This window comes from Eschrichtius robustus, chromosome 20, assembly GCF_028021215.1.
Source record: "Eschrichtius robustus isolate mEscRob2 chromosome 20, mEscRob2.pri, whole genome shotgun sequence".
NCBI classification, from domain to species: domain Eukaryota; kingdom Metazoa; phylum Chordata; class Mammalia; order Artiodactyla; family Eschrichtiidae; genus Eschrichtius; species Eschrichtius robustus.
The window spans coordinates 20,935,291-20,952,275 of record NC_090843.1 but is presented as its reverse complement, the minus strand read 5'-3'; the positions used below and the strand labels follow the sequence as shown (position 1 = coordinate 20,952,275).

The 16,985-nt window shown below is 41.5% G+C and overlaps 1 protein-coding gene across 4 annotated transcripts in view; it reads left to right on the top strand.

Moving 5' to 3' along the window:
* The first annotated feature begins 333 nt into the window (after positions 1-333).
* The window catches only part of STAT3 (signal transducer and activator of transcription 3), a 63,922-nt gene continuing 47,270 nt past the window's right edge, over positions 334-16,985 (top strand). For all 4 annotated transcript variants that reach the window (XM_068531438.1, XM_068531436.1, XM_068531437.1 and 1 more), the window contains exon 1: positions 334-547. The gene's annotated coding sequence lies outside the window, so the exon portion shown is untranslated. The remainder of the gene's footprint in view (positions 548-16,985) is intronic.

Below are 16,985 nucleotides of genomic sequence, written 5' to 3'. Positions count from 1 at the left end.
CTGAGTTTTCAGCAGGACATTCCGGTCATCTTCCCTCCCTCCCCCCGAGCCTCTCCACCCAAGTCCTTGGTTCTTCCCCTGCTGTTGCGGAGGGAGGAGCACTAAGCCCTCGGAACAGCCAGAACAGGGGCGTTCCCAGACTTCTATTGGCTCCGCCCTTTCTCCGAGAGGCTCTTCTTATTGGCAGGTGGGCGGGGCATCGGTTGTACAGTACACTCACCAGGGCCTCTGGGTGGCCGAGAAAACTGGCTGTCTCATGAATTATGCATGAGTGGCGTGTCGCGGCCCGGCGGGGCTGGGCGGGGATTGGCTGGAGGGACTGTAATTCAGCGGTTTCCGGAGCAGGGGCAGCGTAGACTGGTAGGGGGAGCCTGGGGTTCCGACGTCGCCGCGGAGGGAGCGAGCCCGAACCGGATCCTTGACAAGAACCCCAGCTCGGCGCTCATCCCACATCTGCTAGGCGAGACTCCGCGGCCTGAGGGACCCCGCGGCCCGCACCCCGGCGCAAGCGCAGCCCCGGCCAGTCGGGCCCCAGCCCGAGCAGCAGGTGAAGGGGATTAAGGGTGGGGCTGCCCCCCGACGGCCTCCAGGCCTGGGCATCCCTGGACGGGGGCGGGGGGCGGGCGCTGGGAGCCTTTGGGGTGTTTGGGGGAGTAGTGGATGGAAACTTCAGTGGGTCGGGGGGGATACGAGGAGAAACGGAGGGTCACTCTGAAGGGGCAACTCCCCGGGATGACAGGAGCCGGCCTCTGAAGGGACAGGGTGCGCTGGAAGGAAGTTTTGTTCTTTGGAGAAAGGGGAGACGCCGAGGAAGAGAGAGAATGGGCTGGAGGGAGAGGACTGTGGGGCGAGGGCACTCTAGGGTGGGGGGGGCAGGAGTGAGGGACATCCCCCCAACTTCCTGCTCCCTGGGGCTCTGGGGACGTTCCGGCCACAGGAGCGACTGTCACGCCGGCGGAGATCTCCACAGAGGTTGGTGGGGCGGGTTGGCAAGCGCCTCCTCCCCGCACCCCGGCGGGGCCCGGCGGCTCCCGGCGGCTCCCGGCTGGGCCACTTCCTCCGCCTTGCCCTGTTCCCGCTCCTTTAGGAGCCAGCTGTGCCCCCCTGGAGGAGGTAGGAATAGGTGTCTTCCTCCTACAGCCTCATGGGCTGGTTGGTTGTGGGTAGGATTATTGCATAAGAATCAAGTTTCCTGTAGGGAAATTGACAGCCTTGTACTCTTTCTAAATTCCCTCCCATCTTTCTCTAGGTTAAAGTCGTGATTCCCTCCTCTCCCTTCTAAAAAAACAGAATAAAACCCCCATCAAGCCAGCTCTAGAGGGAAATAAACCTATTTCCTCCTTGACAATGTTCTTTTATAAACACCTGGTAAACTTGGCCAGAAGATAAATAAATAATTGAGCCCTTGCGTTTACGGGATTGTGGTGTTGCTTAATTGCATAGGACAGAATGAACCAATCCAGAGTGGGAGTTTTCTGTCTCAGAGCCAAGATCTTGGGTAAATGCGGAGGAGAGGGAAACGAAGACAGGCTGGCCTTGGCAAAGTCATGTGTGCAAACTTTACCTGTGTTTGGGGGTGTGGTTGCACTTAAGTTAGCAAAATTCAAACCATCACCCAAGTTGTTTTTTCCATGTTTAGTCCACATCCCTCTGTGTTATATCAGGTGGATATATGGTACTGACACACTTATTCTTATTAAAAATGTATGTAATGTGTCCCTGCTGGTTTTTATTGTGTGTGCATCTAAAGGGTATATTTATTCTGTGTGTGGGTTGTAATTTTTTGGCTGGCTGGGCTGATACAGCATTGGTTTGAATAAATCAGAACAGTGAATTATCTCAATCTTTTATATGTGGATTTAGACTGTGTTATGACTTGATTCAGCCAATTTTCTGTTTTATATTAAATATGTCTATTCCCTGAGTCAACACATTTATTTCCTTATTACATGTGCCAGACTGGGGTCCTAGTAGAATTTTTACTGTGACATTTGTACAGTGGGATGGAGGAAAGAAGTCTTCAAAACAAAACAAAAAATGTAGATGTTAGAGGCTTGATCTTAATCTCTATATCTGCTAGCGTATCCACCACAAAGAACCACTAGAAAATTCATAAATCTTTTATATGTAGTTCTTTTAGGAAGAATAGCCATCTAGAAATATCCACAGTTATGACTTGACCCACAAAGGGTAGATAGTGCATATAACCTTAACTCTGTTTTGTAGATAAGGAAATTGAGATCAAAGGAACGAAACACTTGCCTGGGGCAGCAGAGTGTCATAGTGGTGGAATTTGTACCTTCTGTATATTTTGTTTGCTTTTGACTATCTATGCTTAAGTATTAGATCTTGATTTAGAGTGACTGTAGGCCCTGCTGGGAAAGGTGTCAGTGAAATTCTGACATATGCCTAGACAATGAAATACCACCAGTAGTCTGTAAGGCTCCAAGGGAGATATTTAATAAACAGGTGAAAAATGATGTACAAATGGGGTTTCCTTAGGTTTTTGGGTTTTGTTTTGTTTTGTTTCCTATCTAACTGCTATGTCTAACTTGGGAAGTAACTTTTTTTAAAAGAATATTTTATATTGGAGCATAGTTGATTAACAGTGTTGTGTTAGTTTCAAGCGTACAGCAAAGTGATTCAGTTATACATATACATGTATCTATTGTTTTTCAAATTCTTTTCCCATTTAGGTTATTACAGAATAGTGAGCAGTGTTCCCTGTGCTATACAGTAGGTCCTTGTTGGTTATCTATTGTAAATATAGCAGTGTGTAACCGTCAATCCCAAACTCCCAATCTGTCCCTCCCCACAAGTAGCTAACTTTTTAGTGTGCATAATTTACCATCAGAATTTAGCTGTTTGCTAATGGAAAGAGATATTTATTTAGGCAAGTTTGTAGGTGAAGGACAGTCATGACCTAAATGTCATTTAAACCAAAGTGCCTTGTGGCTTGATCAGTGGTCATTTGTGTCTCCAGAAAGTTGCTTTCTCCTCCCTGCCTCTGCACATCTTGACATTCAGATGGTGAGATGGGGCAGAGGTGGTGGCCATCATTACAGATACCGAGTCTGGCACCTTTTAATCTTATGGCTTTCTCAGAGGTGATGTACAAATCAACAAATATTTACTTTTTACAACTTTGTGAAAGTTGCTATGAGGAGAGGAACAAGACGCCTTGTTTACAGAACTTGAGGTCCACTGAGGCAGCTTCATAAATGCTTTGTCCATGTAGTGCAACATGTTTTCCTCAAAGAGATGGTGAGACGTTAAGCCTGTGCTGTCCAACAACGTAGCTATTCTATGTTAAAAAACATATAGCACAGATATAGAACATTTCCATTATCGTAGAAAGTTCTGTTGGACAGTGCTTCACTAAGCGCTACAGGTCTTCAGAAGAAGGATTGGTTATGAGGCTTGCAGTTGTCTATAAGTCTTCTTGCTAACTGAGAGCTTTGATCTGGGGCCCAAATAATGGTTGGCATTTGACAGATATAAAGAATTTGGGGTGAGGAGGTATGGTGATATAACACAAACAAAATCCTGGTAGATTAGGAAGGTAAGTAGGGGAGAAGGAGTGCCTGCATATAAGAGGTCTTGAATGCAAGACCAAGGAATTTAAAGATTTTTGAGGCTGAATACTGGTGTTTAATTATGGAGTGCCTACCCCATGCCTGACCTTGGTTAACTTGTACAAAGTAAGTCGGTACATATGGCCTCTGCCCTAGGGGAGTTGTCACTGAAGCTGACCTTATACACTGGGTCAGCACTCAAAAAGAGGGGTACTGACTTATCGGATTTGTGTTGTTAAGTGCAGAAGTGCTTTTTGAGGATTTTTAATTGGCTACAAATGTCCACTCACATTTTCTGTCTTCCATATTTAAAAAAATTGATCATAACTTTTGGGTCATGTATAACAACCAGCCAAAGAGCACTTGAAGGACATCCCCAAATCCTGGAGAACTCCTGGTGTCCTGGAGCAGCCTTGGTGAGGTCCAGCAGGATGAAATCCCTGGGCTACTTCATACTTCAGTCTTTGTTGGTTATGGTGAAAAAAATTAATATTGTGATTACACATTTGTTGCAAGGAACCTTGGCTTACTATGGGGCACTTTTGTCAGGAATGCTAGATGTTACTTTGGTGGTAAGTTGTTTGAAATGTCTCCAGTTTTTAAAAGGAATAGCATATGCAAGAAAATTTCTGTTATGGTCAGTTCTCCTATATCAGTATTATCACAACTCAGTTCAGATCAGCAAGCATATTATATATTGAGAGCCAATTATTGTGCTAGGCAGGACCCAAGGATAATGCACTATGGTCCCTGTTTTCACAGAACCGGAAGTGGTGTTGTTGGGCTGGGGTATGTGCTGTGTCAGTATGGACTTAGGGTTGGGAAGATGACAGCACAGTGGTTCAGAGGTCAGGCTCTGGAGTCAGACACATCTGGGATTGGATCTTGGATCTGCCACTTCCTAGTCAGAATCTGAACCTCAGTTTTCTTATCTGTAAAAGGAGAAGATAACAGTACTTATCTCCTAGGGTTGTTGAAGACTCCAGGAGATAATGCAGGTAAAATACTTAGCATAACGCCTGGTACACATTACCAGGAGATGAACTCTTTTTAGGGGTGAGAGAAAGGCTTTATCATAGAGGGGTATTCAGATGGGAACACCTGAAAAGGGTTTTGTAGGATCGGTAGGAATTCTCCCAACAAAGCTGAGTGGTGAATAGTGGCATTCAAGGCTGAGGGAACATGAGTGTGCAGAGGCTTAAAACAGCATAGTGTGTTCAGGGAGCTATAGGTAGAAGTTCTTAATTTAGGAGAACTGAGGGGAAAGGAAGCTACGGCTCTCAGCCCTTCTCTTCTGTTAATGATTGGGTTCAAATGTCATTAAGTTGTTTTGTCCTGTTTATGAAAGTAATGCATGCTATTGTAAATAAATTTATATTTGTAGAAATATAAACTATATTTTATATATATGTCTTATTAATTTGGTGTATGTTTCTCCAGCTTTTTTGCAGTTTTTTCTACTTACCAATTTATCTTGGACAATTTTATTGCAAATTCCTTTTTAACAGCCTAATAAAAGAATAATAAGGAAGGCAGATCTGCCCATCAAATAAAATAAGGTTTAGATTGTCTGGCTTTTCCTTTCTGCTACCCCCTCATCCATATGAATAACTGACTTTCCTAATCACTGAACTTTTCCCTGACTTTTTAGCTACATCAAACAAGGAACTTATGTTTTGAGCTTTCCTAAGGTAACTGTTACTGTAGTGTCAAAATGCTTGGGCGGTGAGTTTGAGGGTTTCATGGTCCACAGTTGCAATAAGAGTTAAAAGAATGGCGATGAGATCAGACTTCCTGGGCTTTAATCCAAGATCCAGCACCTCTTAGATCTTGGGTCAGTTGCTTTAACTTCTCCAGGTTTCAGTTTCTCTGTCCATAAAATGCAAATGCCAGGTCCAATCGTAAGGGATTTGTGAGGATTGAGCAAGATTTGAAGCAACGTATATGAAGTACTTTGCACAGTGCTTGGGAGATAGCTAAAATTGGAGTGCTTAATAATTACTATTATTAAAAACTGCAGTATCTGTCTAACTATAAAGTCAGGCCAGTTATGATTCACAGTAGCCTTTAATGACCCAGAGGAAAGAAGGAGTAATCAGGAGATTTCTAACCTAATAGGAAAAAAACTAAATGAATAGGGATGAGGGGGATTTACACTGTGGTGGAGGAAATGAAGTCTATCACGTAAAAGGAATAGACAGAGCAAACCGTAAATTCCTGTTTACACAGATGCCCTTGTCATACATATGTCTCTTTGCATCTTCTGACTGTGGCCCGTTTATTTGAAGTAATATTCAACACATTAAATTTTTATGACCACTTAGGATTTGAACAGTCCCTTGGAGTTCTTCTTGATACAAAAAGTGCAGATAATATGAAAGGTTTGAGGGCTACGGGAGTCAGGCAAGGACGGTGGGACAGCATGAAGCTTGGGGGAGTGAGGCAGCATCCTAAGTAGAGTGAATGATCTGTACGAGGCTGGGAAGTGATTTGTCCCTTCACATCTGTGTGTGTGTGTGTGTGCACGTGTGTTTTCATTGGAGGAGCCGAGCTTTGCTTTCCTGTCTTGTAACTTTCCTTTGCAAACAAATACTCAAATCAGCCTTGTGGTTTAAGAAGAGCCACTCAGCACCGCCATGAAACGGGTTCTCTCGCACCAGCTCTCCGGTTTGGGGTCAGAGAAGGCTGGAGAGAAAAGGCCTCCCCGCTGTTTCTTGGCCGAATGTGGGGCAGGAGGAAGCCAGCAGAGTTTGAAAGAGAAAGTAAACCTTCTGGTAAATAAATGGCTTCCCTATTGTGGAGGAGGAGTGCAAATTATTAGGGGGATGTTTGGGTAGTTTTTGTAGAAGCCGTTTCTGAAGACTGATTGAGATTATTGAAGGTGAGCCCGATTTAGGAAAACCCTGCCTGGTCTGCTGTGAACCGACTGTTTTCCCGCTTTGTTGATTGATTTTATTAGTTTGTGGCAGCCTGACCTCGCATTCTTGTTATGAGAATTGGAGGATTTGAGTGTGACCTTGAGCACCTGCTTAGATGAAAGCTTCCTAAAATGCATGTTTTTCGCTTCTTTTCTAATGTTAATTTTGTTTTTACTTTTGAGCAAACGCTTTTCCTGACAGAGTCTAAAATCAGGAGACTTTCCTTTTGTTCTCTCCTCCCCCCGACCCCCCAGTTCACCCAAATGTAGTCCTCAAAACCTCAAACCCCAGATGTTAGCTGTGTAATTACCTCTCCTTTAAACCAAGCAAAGTGCAATCATGCATCGAGTTAGCATTAAAATCGTTGGCCTTCGAATTTCTTTCTACTTGTGGTTTAGACACAATAAATATTTAATCTCAGACCGACTTTGCCTGACAAATCAGTGTTATGTTTGGGCCTCTTTTTATCAGTAGGTTTAGGGAAAGCAAATTTATTGAAACATTAACCAAAATAGAACGTAATTAGGATGGTCACTCTCTCGTGCACAGGGGCAGGTGGAATAATCAAAGCATTCTGAAGCCAAATCTCAATATTTATTCTTAATTCCACATGTTATTGTCCCTTTTCATTCGAGTACATAAATAAGAGTGGCCTGTAAGTAGAAGCAGCTGGGACACTTGAGGGTCCTAATTACTATGTTGAAGAATCCTAGGTTTATGGAGCCATTTAAGATTCCTGTTTCTCAAATGTACTGCTGTGGTAGGGGATGTCAGTAGGGGTGGGGGTGAGGGAGGTTAGGTGAACTCTGCACTTCCCACTCAATTTTCCTTTAACCTAAAATTGCTCTAAAAAGTCAAGCTTACTAATTAAAAAAAAATCCTGCAGAAATATCTGAGGTGTCCTGGGTCATATGTGCCCGGTGTACAGCTGTGTGATTCCAATGACTTCTTTCTACCTCAGGGTACCCTAAGCTTGGCAATGAGAGTTCCATCCTTTTACCCAGTGAGTATCTCCCAAGTAATGGAGAGTGAGATGAACCTGCTTCCCCTTTCCTTAGGAAAGATAGGTTAAGAATGCTAGTCTTAACCACAGATTTGCAGCAAGGATGTATCAGTTTTGTTTTTCAGTTCCAGACTTCAGTTTTCTTATTTGGGGGGGCGGGGTTTTAATCAGTACAGTAAGTGGAAAGTCTCCCCTTCACCTTATCCTCTGAACTCTCTCTCCCAGGGACAGCTAGTTACCTATTTCTTACTTATCTTTCTAGAGTGATTGTGCGTGTTATACAAGCAAATGTGTTATTCTCTCTATCTTTTTCCTTCCAGGGATAGAGTAGCAAATTATACGCGTGACTCTGTATCTTACTTTTTGTCACTTTGTTTATCTTAGAAAATTCTCCATGTGAATATGTTTATATCCTCCTCATGTTTTTAAGATCTGCATAGTGTGGATTTAGGGTGGGATGAAATATTCAGTATTGTGATCTCACTTAGGAGAACTTGGAGGGGAAATTTCAGTTTATTGTTGCTTTAAAACAAAATCTTCATAGTAGTCTTCTAGGCTAGGGATGTCATAATTTATTTAATATCCTAATGATAGGCATAGATTGCAGAATCTAAAGACAGGAAGCAGTGTTGTAAGTATCATCATGTTTGTCTTGAGGCACATATGAATAACTCTGTACCTGTATACTTTTAATCATCATATGCATACTGTTTAGAAATGTAGCTTTTCAATGAACAGAGTGCACATTTCCCTCCTCAAACGTAAATTTAATTCTGGGGAGAAGTCTAGCTACCTCATTTTTTTTTTTTTTAATATTTATTTATTTGGCTGCACCGGCTTAGTTGCGGCAGGCGGGATCTTTGTTGCCGTGTGCGGGATCTTTAGTTGCACCATGAGATGTCTTTAGTTGCAGCATGCGGGATCTAGTTCCCTGACCAGGGATTGAACCCGGGCCTCCTGCATTGCGAGCATGGAGTCTTACCCGCTGGACCACCAGGGAAGTCCCTAGCTACCTCATTAAATATGAAACCCCAGTGAGTGTCTGTTACTTGGGCAGGTAGGAATTGTTGCACACCCCGCCCACCCCCCCAATTTTTTTTAAAGCTTGCTGTTCATATACCTATGATACCAAGGTCCAGCTTCTATTAATGTCAACCACTCCATCCTTAAATCACCACAATCTGTTTTGTGTAAGCTCCTGCTACTCCTTTGGCCAGTGGTGGTGGGGTTTTTGTTTTTGTTTTTGTATTGTTCCCATGGATGGTTTGCTCATTGATGCTTCTGAGTTGTCTGTAGCAGGAATTCGCAGAGTGTTGTCCGCAGACCCCGGTGGGTCTCAGAGCCTTTCATGGTGGGTCTTTGTGATCAAAACTATTTTCATAGCATTATTTGTGTTTTTTATGTAGTTGGCATTTGCACTTATACTAGTAGTCATGGTACTCAATGCACTCTCAGGAAAAAAAAAAAAATCTGATTTCCCTTAAGAATGTCTGTGATCAAACAGTAAACAATATTAATTTCATTATCTCTCAGCTCTTGAGGATGTCTTTTTGATATTCTATAATGAAATGGAAGGGATGCCTAAAGCACTTCTGCTGCATAGAGAAGTACAGTAGAAAAGCTCTGTGGTATTGTTTGAGTTGTGATCTCATACTAGCTGCTTTTTTCATGAAACACCATTTTTACTTGAAAGAATGACTGACAGACCGATGGGGGTATTGGTAGGTATCTTCTCAGAAATGAATGAAGGGGAGCTTTCTCTTCAAGGAAAACAGGTGACAGTATTTGTTACCGACGATAAAGTTTAAGCTTTCGATGATAAATTAGAGTGTGAGAAAACTTGTATCCACTACTGTGTGTTTGACGGCTTCCCAGTATTAATTAATGTAATTTTTTGACAATAACAAATGTGATTTTGTGATAGTTTATAATGAAATGTGTTGACATTTGGAAGGTCTGCATGTCTCTGAAGTAGTGTTTTCCAAATGATTAATGCATGGCATTACAAAATCATGCATGGGAAAACATTCTACTCAGAATGCAAGATAGACTAATGGATCTTAATGTAACTGAGTATGAAGAGTTCATTGCTGTGGTTTCAGAATCTGCATTGCATCTAACCTTTAAGAAACTACTACTTGTCAAGTTTTGGTGTAGTATTAAAGAATATCCAAAGTTATCTGCAAAGATTATTAAGATACTCTCCTCCTTTTCCAATTAGTATGAAGCCAAAATTTCTTCTACACTTCAATCAGAACAACATACTGCAACAGACTGAAAGAAAAACAGAGCTGTGAGAATCCAGCTGTCTTCTGTTAAGCCAAGCATTAGAGAAATCATTAAAGAAATTTCCAAAACTTTAACAATGCCACTGTTTCCATGAATTTTTGTTGTTGTTGTTGTTTTGGAAAATAAGTTATTTTTCATAGAGATTTTATTTATGTAATAGGTTTATTGTTTTTTTAATAAATTAATAAATATATTTAAAATTTCTCAGTTTTAATTTGTAATACAGTAAACATTGGTAAACCTCCATAGAGAAAAGCTCTTAGGGGTCCCCAATTTTTAAGGATATAAAGGGGTCCTGAGAACAAAAAGTTTGAGACTGTTGGTCTAAAGGTTTTAGCATAAGAACCCCTGGGATACTTGTTTAAAAAACAAGATTCTATGCTTCTGTTCTAGAGCCTGGTTTAGTAGATTTAGGGTCATTTTTAACAGGCAGCCCTGATACAGGTGGTCCTTGGTTTGAGAAATGCTGCCCTAATGAATCATAAACTATAAAAGTCTTCAGATTAGTGAAGTCATATCCACAGGGTTTAGAAATCATTATTGTTTTGGGGATAAAGGTAAATGGTAGATATGTGGTCCACTAAGTAAAAATGCTTTGGAGATTTCTTTTTATTCTGTTTGTTCTTCTTAGTATTTATGGACCTGAATATTAATCAAATAGATTATGACTATCAAAAGCATCACTTTACCAGATTAATGTTCAGTTTGGTTTTATTGATAGACTATCCATGAACATATTAAGACAGTTTCTGAAGGCTTGGATTAACTTCTAAAGACAATCCTAGTAAAGAATTGTCTTTAAATTCTATAAGAAGTGTTCTATTTCAGACATGTCTTTAACTTCAGTACATGTAATGTAAGTAAAGCTCTCATTTTCCTTTCTTCTTGTAATTGCTTGTATTACTAATTCAAAGAGAAATTTATTTGTCAGAGATCGTACAGCAGAAATAAGACTTAAAAACACAACATTTGACTCTCCTAGCCTGGAGTTTGAAGACTCCAAGTTTGTGTTCTGGTTCTCTCATTATCTGTTGTGATCACTTAACATTTCTGTCCTTAATGGGAATCACAACCTACTTGATGGAATTGTTTTGTTTAAAATAAATAAATTTATTTATTTATTTATTTATTTATGGCTATGTTGGGTCTTCGTTGCTGCGTGCGGGCTTTCTCTAGTTGTGGCGAGCGGGGGCTACTCTTTGTCGCGGTGTGTGGGCTTCTCATTGCGGTGGCTTCTCTTGCTGCGGAGCATGGGCTCAAGAGTGCAGGCTCAGTAGTTGTGGCACACGGGCTTAGTTGCTCCGCGGCATGTGGGATCTTCCTGGACCAGGGCTCGAACCCGTGTCCCCTGTATTGGCGGGCGGATTCTTAACCACTGCGCCACCAGGGAAGTCCCTGGAATTGCTATATTATCTTGGGACCCCAGGGTACTCTTTGGCTGAGTGGTTGACTGGAAAATCCAATGTGAATTCATGCTTCAGGCCAGGTTCTGTATGGGTGTGATTTTTAGAATTTACATCATAAGCTAGCCCCAACCTAAACTGGAATAGTGTTTCTAAATTCTAAATTATTATCTTTATAAGTATTTATTCTTTTTCTTTCTAAGCCATGTCCACCACCTCACTTACATTGTCAGATTATAATTTCATGAGTAATTGAGGCTTTTTCGTAAACTTTGCTTGTGTAGATGCTAATGGATAGGATCAGCTGTTCTCTGAAGAGTGCTCACATCATGCAAAATTATAATGTACAATGAGGTCACTTATTTTTCCAAGTATATTATTCATTTTGATAAGTCTTTCATAGAAAAGCTTGTCTAATTGGGGAGATAGCTTATCTTCCTTCTTAAATATAATTGAAACTTTATGGGGTCAGACTTATCTTTTAAAAATATTTTTCATAAAGCTCAATTAATACACTTTAAAAAAGTAATAGATTATATATTTAAGAGCAGTTTTAGGATACGTAAAAATTGAGCAGAAAGTACAGAGAGTCCCCCTATACCGCCCCCTTCTCTGTCCTTCCCAGTTTCACCAATTATTGATATCTTGCCTTAGTGTGACACATTTGTTACCATTGATGAGCCAATATTGACACGTTATTATTATTATTATTATATTTTAAAGGCATTAACTTTTAAAAAAAATTTATTTATTTTACTTGTTTTATTTTTGGCTGTGTTGGGTCTTCGTTGCTGTGCTCAGGCTTTCTCTAGTTTCAGCGAGTGGGGGCTACTCTTTGTCGAGGTGCACTGGCTTCTCATTGTGGTGGCTTCTCTTGTTGCAGAACACGGGCACGTGGCTCAGTAGTTGTGGCACACGGGCTTAGTTGCTCCGCGGCATGTGGGATCTTCCCAGACCAGGGCTCGAACCCGTGTCCGCATTGGCAGGCGGATTCTTTTTTTTTTTTTTTTTTAAATAGGGAGCATTTTCTTTTTTTTTTTTTTTTTAATTTTATTTATTTACTTTATTTATGGCTGTGTTGGGTCTTCGTTTCTGTGCGAGGGCTTTCTCTAGTTGTGGCAAGCGGGGGCCACTCTTCATCGCGGTGCGCGGGCCTCTCACTATCGCGGCCTCTCTCGTTGCGGAGCACAGGCTCCAGACGCGCAGGCTCAGTAGTTGTGGCTCACGGGCCCAGTTGCTCCGCGGCATGTGGGATCTTCCCAGACCAGGGCTCGAACCTGTGTCCCCTGCATTGGCAGGCAGATTCCCAACCACTGCGCCACCAGGGAAGCCCCATGGCAGGCAGATTCTTAACCACTGCACCACCAAGGAAGCCCGACACATTATTATTAACATTAGAGTTCACTCTGTTTGCATTCTAGGAATTTTGACAAATGTATAATGACATATATCCACCATTACAATATCACACAAAATAGTTTCACTGCCCTACAAATCTCCCGTACTCCACCTATACATCCCTCCCCCAAACCCCTGGCAACCGCTGATCTTTTTAAATATCTGCATAGTTTTATCTTTTCCAGAATGTCATACAGTTGGAATCATACAGTATGTAGCCATTTCAGATTGCCTTCTTTCACTTGGCAACATTCATTCAGATTCCCCATGTCTTTTCAAGGCTTGATAGTGCATTTCTTTTTATTGCTGAATAATATTCCATTGTCTGTATGTACCACGGTTTGTTTATCCATTCATCTATCGAAGGACATCTTGATTGTTTCCAAGTTTTGGCAATTAAGAATGAAGTTGCTGTAAGTATTCATGTGCAGGTTTTTGTATAGACATAAGTTTTCAGCTCATTTGGGTAAATATCAAGGAGCAGTACTGCTAGATCCTAACTGAAGGAAGGAGTAAGAATGGTGGGTTGGAGGGTCACCAAGTTGAAGGGATACTGCTCTGTCACCATCCTGCTCACCCTTTTAGTGATATTGGACACAGCTGAGCATCTTTTTTTTTTTTTTCTTAAAACATTCTCTTCTCTTGGCTTCTGTGACAACATTTCCCCTGGTTTTTCTTCAGTCTTGCTGGTCTTTCCTGCTTGCCTTTCCTGTTTCATCTACCTGAACACTAATGTCGAAGTGCCTCAGGCCTCTGTCTGGGGCTCTCTTTTCTCCTCTTTTTCTGTATTCTCTCCTTGCGTTATCTTATCCTTTACTTTGACTTTATCATCTCTATCCTGATGACTGAATGACTACCAAGGGCGTATCTCCAACCCAGGTGTCTCCAGGCTCCCAATTCCTGTGTCCTGATGCTTAATTGACATTTCCCCTTGGACAGTTGTAGTTATCTCCTGTTTATCTTGTCCAAAACATAACAATTTTTTAAAAAATTGAAGTAGTTGGGGACTTCCCTGGCGGTCCAGTGGTTAAGACTTCACGCTTCCAATGCAGGGGGCACAGGTTTGATCCCTGGTTGGGGAACTAAGATCCCACATGCTGCGTGATGCAGCCAAAAAAAAAAAAAAAAAAAAAAAAAAAAAATTGAAGTAGTTGATTTACAATATTGTGTTAGTTTCAGGTGTACAGCAAAGTGATTCAGTTAAATATATATATAAATTTTTTCAGATTCTTTACTATTATAGGTTATTACAAGATATTGAATATGGTTCCCTGTGCTATAAAGTAAATCCTTGTTGTTTATTTTATATATAGTGGTGTATGTCTGTTAATCCCATACTCCTAATTGAAACCTCTCCCCAAGAAACATAACTCTTAAGCTTTCTGACCACAAGCTTGTGCCCTTCTTCCCACTCAGCTTTTCCCATCTAAGTAAATGGCATCACCACCTAGCCCATGGTACAAGCCAAAAACCTAGGAATAGCCTTAATTCCCCCTTTCTCTCATACCTCTGCTTCTCTTCAAATCATCAGCAAGTCCTGCTGCTGGTTCTACCTCTAAAGTTTTCTTAAATTCCTTTACTTGTATCGTCCTGACTTCTGGTCCTGCTCTATGGTAGACTAGACACCCTGAAAACCTACCGTGCAAAACACCAAGAAATGTTGGATACACTGAGCTCTCCAGGAAATTAGGGAAATCTTCAGAGGCAAAAATCAAACGGAATCGCACCAAAATAAGGGAGAAGTCAGCCTATGATGGGTGTGGGTGTGGGGGACATTTCCCTATCCCCATTGCTAAAGATTTTTAGATTAACAGCCCCTCTAGGCAGCAGACAGGGTCTTGCTCTTGGTAAGGAGTCGGCCAAGTCTAAAAGAATTCCTAAGCATAGGCCTGTCCATTTTAAGATTTGAATTTACACTCTCTTTGGTCCTGGAAACTCCAATCTGAGATTTTTTTTTTTTTTAAATTTTATTTATTTATTTATGGCTGTGTTGGGTCTTCGTTTCTGTGCGAGGGCTTTCTCTAGTTGTGGCGAGTGGGCGGCCACTCTTCATCGCGGTGCGCGGGCCTCTCACTATCGCGGCCTCTCTTGTTGCGGAGCACAGGCTCCAGACGCGCAGGCTCAGCAATTGTGGCTCACGGGCCTAGTTGCTCCGCGGCATGTGGGATCCTCCCAGACCAGGGCGCGAACCCGTGTCCCCTGCATTGGCAGGCGGATTCTCAACCACTGCGCCACCAGGGAAGCCCCAATCTGAGATTTTTAACATAATAAGGTCCCTTTTCCTTTAGGAGTCAGAACAAATAGCTTACATCCTTCCAGATGCCATATCTGAAGTATGACCCCAGTCACTCACTATCCTACATCTTTACTGCTCTTATCACAAGTGATAATTATCGTCCTCATTTAGTTGTCTGTCTTCCTCCATCTCAAGGAGGGAAGAGACCTGTCTGTCCTGTTCACCACTCTGTACCTCTATACTACTGAAGGGTTTTTGTATTTTTTTTTTTTAAATGAATGAACGAATGAATGGGTCAGTGATTCGAGTAAGTAGGCTCCTTCTGAGAGAAAATAAAATGATGTTGCATCAATTTTATTTCATTTTGGTACTAAGCATTTCACTTTAAAACACAGTTTAAATTTTTATCCAGAGTAATGCATACAAATAATTTAGAAATCGAAGAGTACTGAAAGACTTACATTGAAAACAATAGTCTTCTGTCCCATCCATTCTCATTTCCAAGTATTGCTTCCCAGAGACAGCTGCTTTGAAAGCATTTAGCTTTTTGGGGGGGGGCGGTATTTACTTCTATGCTTCTAGGTAATAAGCTTATGCTGGTATTTTTAAAAATTTTTTATTGGAGTATAGTTGATTTACAATGTTGTGTTTCAGATGTACAGCAAAGTGACTCAGTTGTACATGTACATATATCCACTCTTTTTTAGATTCTTTTCCCATATAGGCCATTACAGAGTGTTGAGTTCCCTGTACTCTACAGCAGGTTCTTTTTAGTTATCTATTTTGTATATAGTAGTGTGTATATGTCAGTCCCAATCTCCCAGTTTATCTCCCCATCCCCTGATACGCTGCTACTTTTGAAATATCAAATCTTAGACACCTTTTAACTTCCTATTACCATTGGTGAAGGTTTTCTTTCACCACCGCTCTTCCTTCCCATACCTCACAATGAAATCATGATTTTTATTTTTTGTTTTTTTATCATCATAATCTTTAAACCACTTTAGTTAAACCACTAAATCATGCATTTTATTTTGACTAAATAAGTATTGTTCACTGATAAGCCAATTAGTGTACTATGATTACATTTCCTTTCTCATGCAAATATTTGTTTTTTCTGGAGTTAATGTTTTTATCTTAAAAATTGATTTAGTTTTCTTATACCTATTGCTAACTTTCCCCAAATGTTCCAGCAGTTCTCTCAAATGCCTGGCAGTTTACTTCAGATATTTACACACATTGACAATCTATTCATCATTTTCTTGGCATCCCTCTCACCCCATCGTCCTGCTGCAATCTGGGTCTCCTTTTATTACTCTCCTATGTCAGATTCCCTTTTTCCTAGATCTCGCGTCTTCCTCTTTCTGGCTTGATTGCTTCATTGCTGAACCACAAATTCTAGTAACACGCTATCAGGAAAAGGTGCCTGGGAAGTAAATTTTCTTTTGAGCATCTGAAATCTCTTTATTCTTTCTTCACACTTGAATGATCGTTTGGGTGGGCACTGAATCATTTGTTCATCATTTCGAAGGCATTGTTGGCTCAGTTGGCTTTGAATCTTTCAGTGTCTGTGTTGAAAGTTTTTTTTTTTTGGCTGTGTTGGGTCTTCGTTGCTGGGTGTGGGCTTTCTCTAGTTGCGGCGAGTGGGGGCTACTCTTTGTTGTTGTTCGCGGGCTTCTCATTGCAGTGGCTTCTCTTGTTGCGGAGCACGGGCTCTAGGCGCACGGGCTTCAGTTGTGGCACATGGGCTCAGTAGTTGTGGCTCGTGGGCTGTAGAACGCAGGCTCAGTAGTTGTGGTACACGGGCCTAGCTGCTCCGTGGCATGTGGGATCTTCCGGGACCAGGGCTCGAACCTGAGTTCCCTGCATTGGCAGGCGGATTCTTAACCACTGTGCCACCAGGGAAGTCCCTGTGTTGAAAGTTTGATGCTGTTCTGATTTCTGATCCTCTCCAAGAGACCTGGTTCTTTTCTCTGGAAGTTTGTATGACTTCTTCATTCCCACTGTTCTGAAATTTCACAGAATGTGCCTTCATGCGGGTTTATTTTCATTCATTGGATTGGGTTCTAGATGGGTCCCTTTCAATCTGGAAAGGGAAATTCTTATTATTTCTTTGATAATTCCCACTTTACCATTTTCCCCTTCTCTTTTTCTGTGAATCCT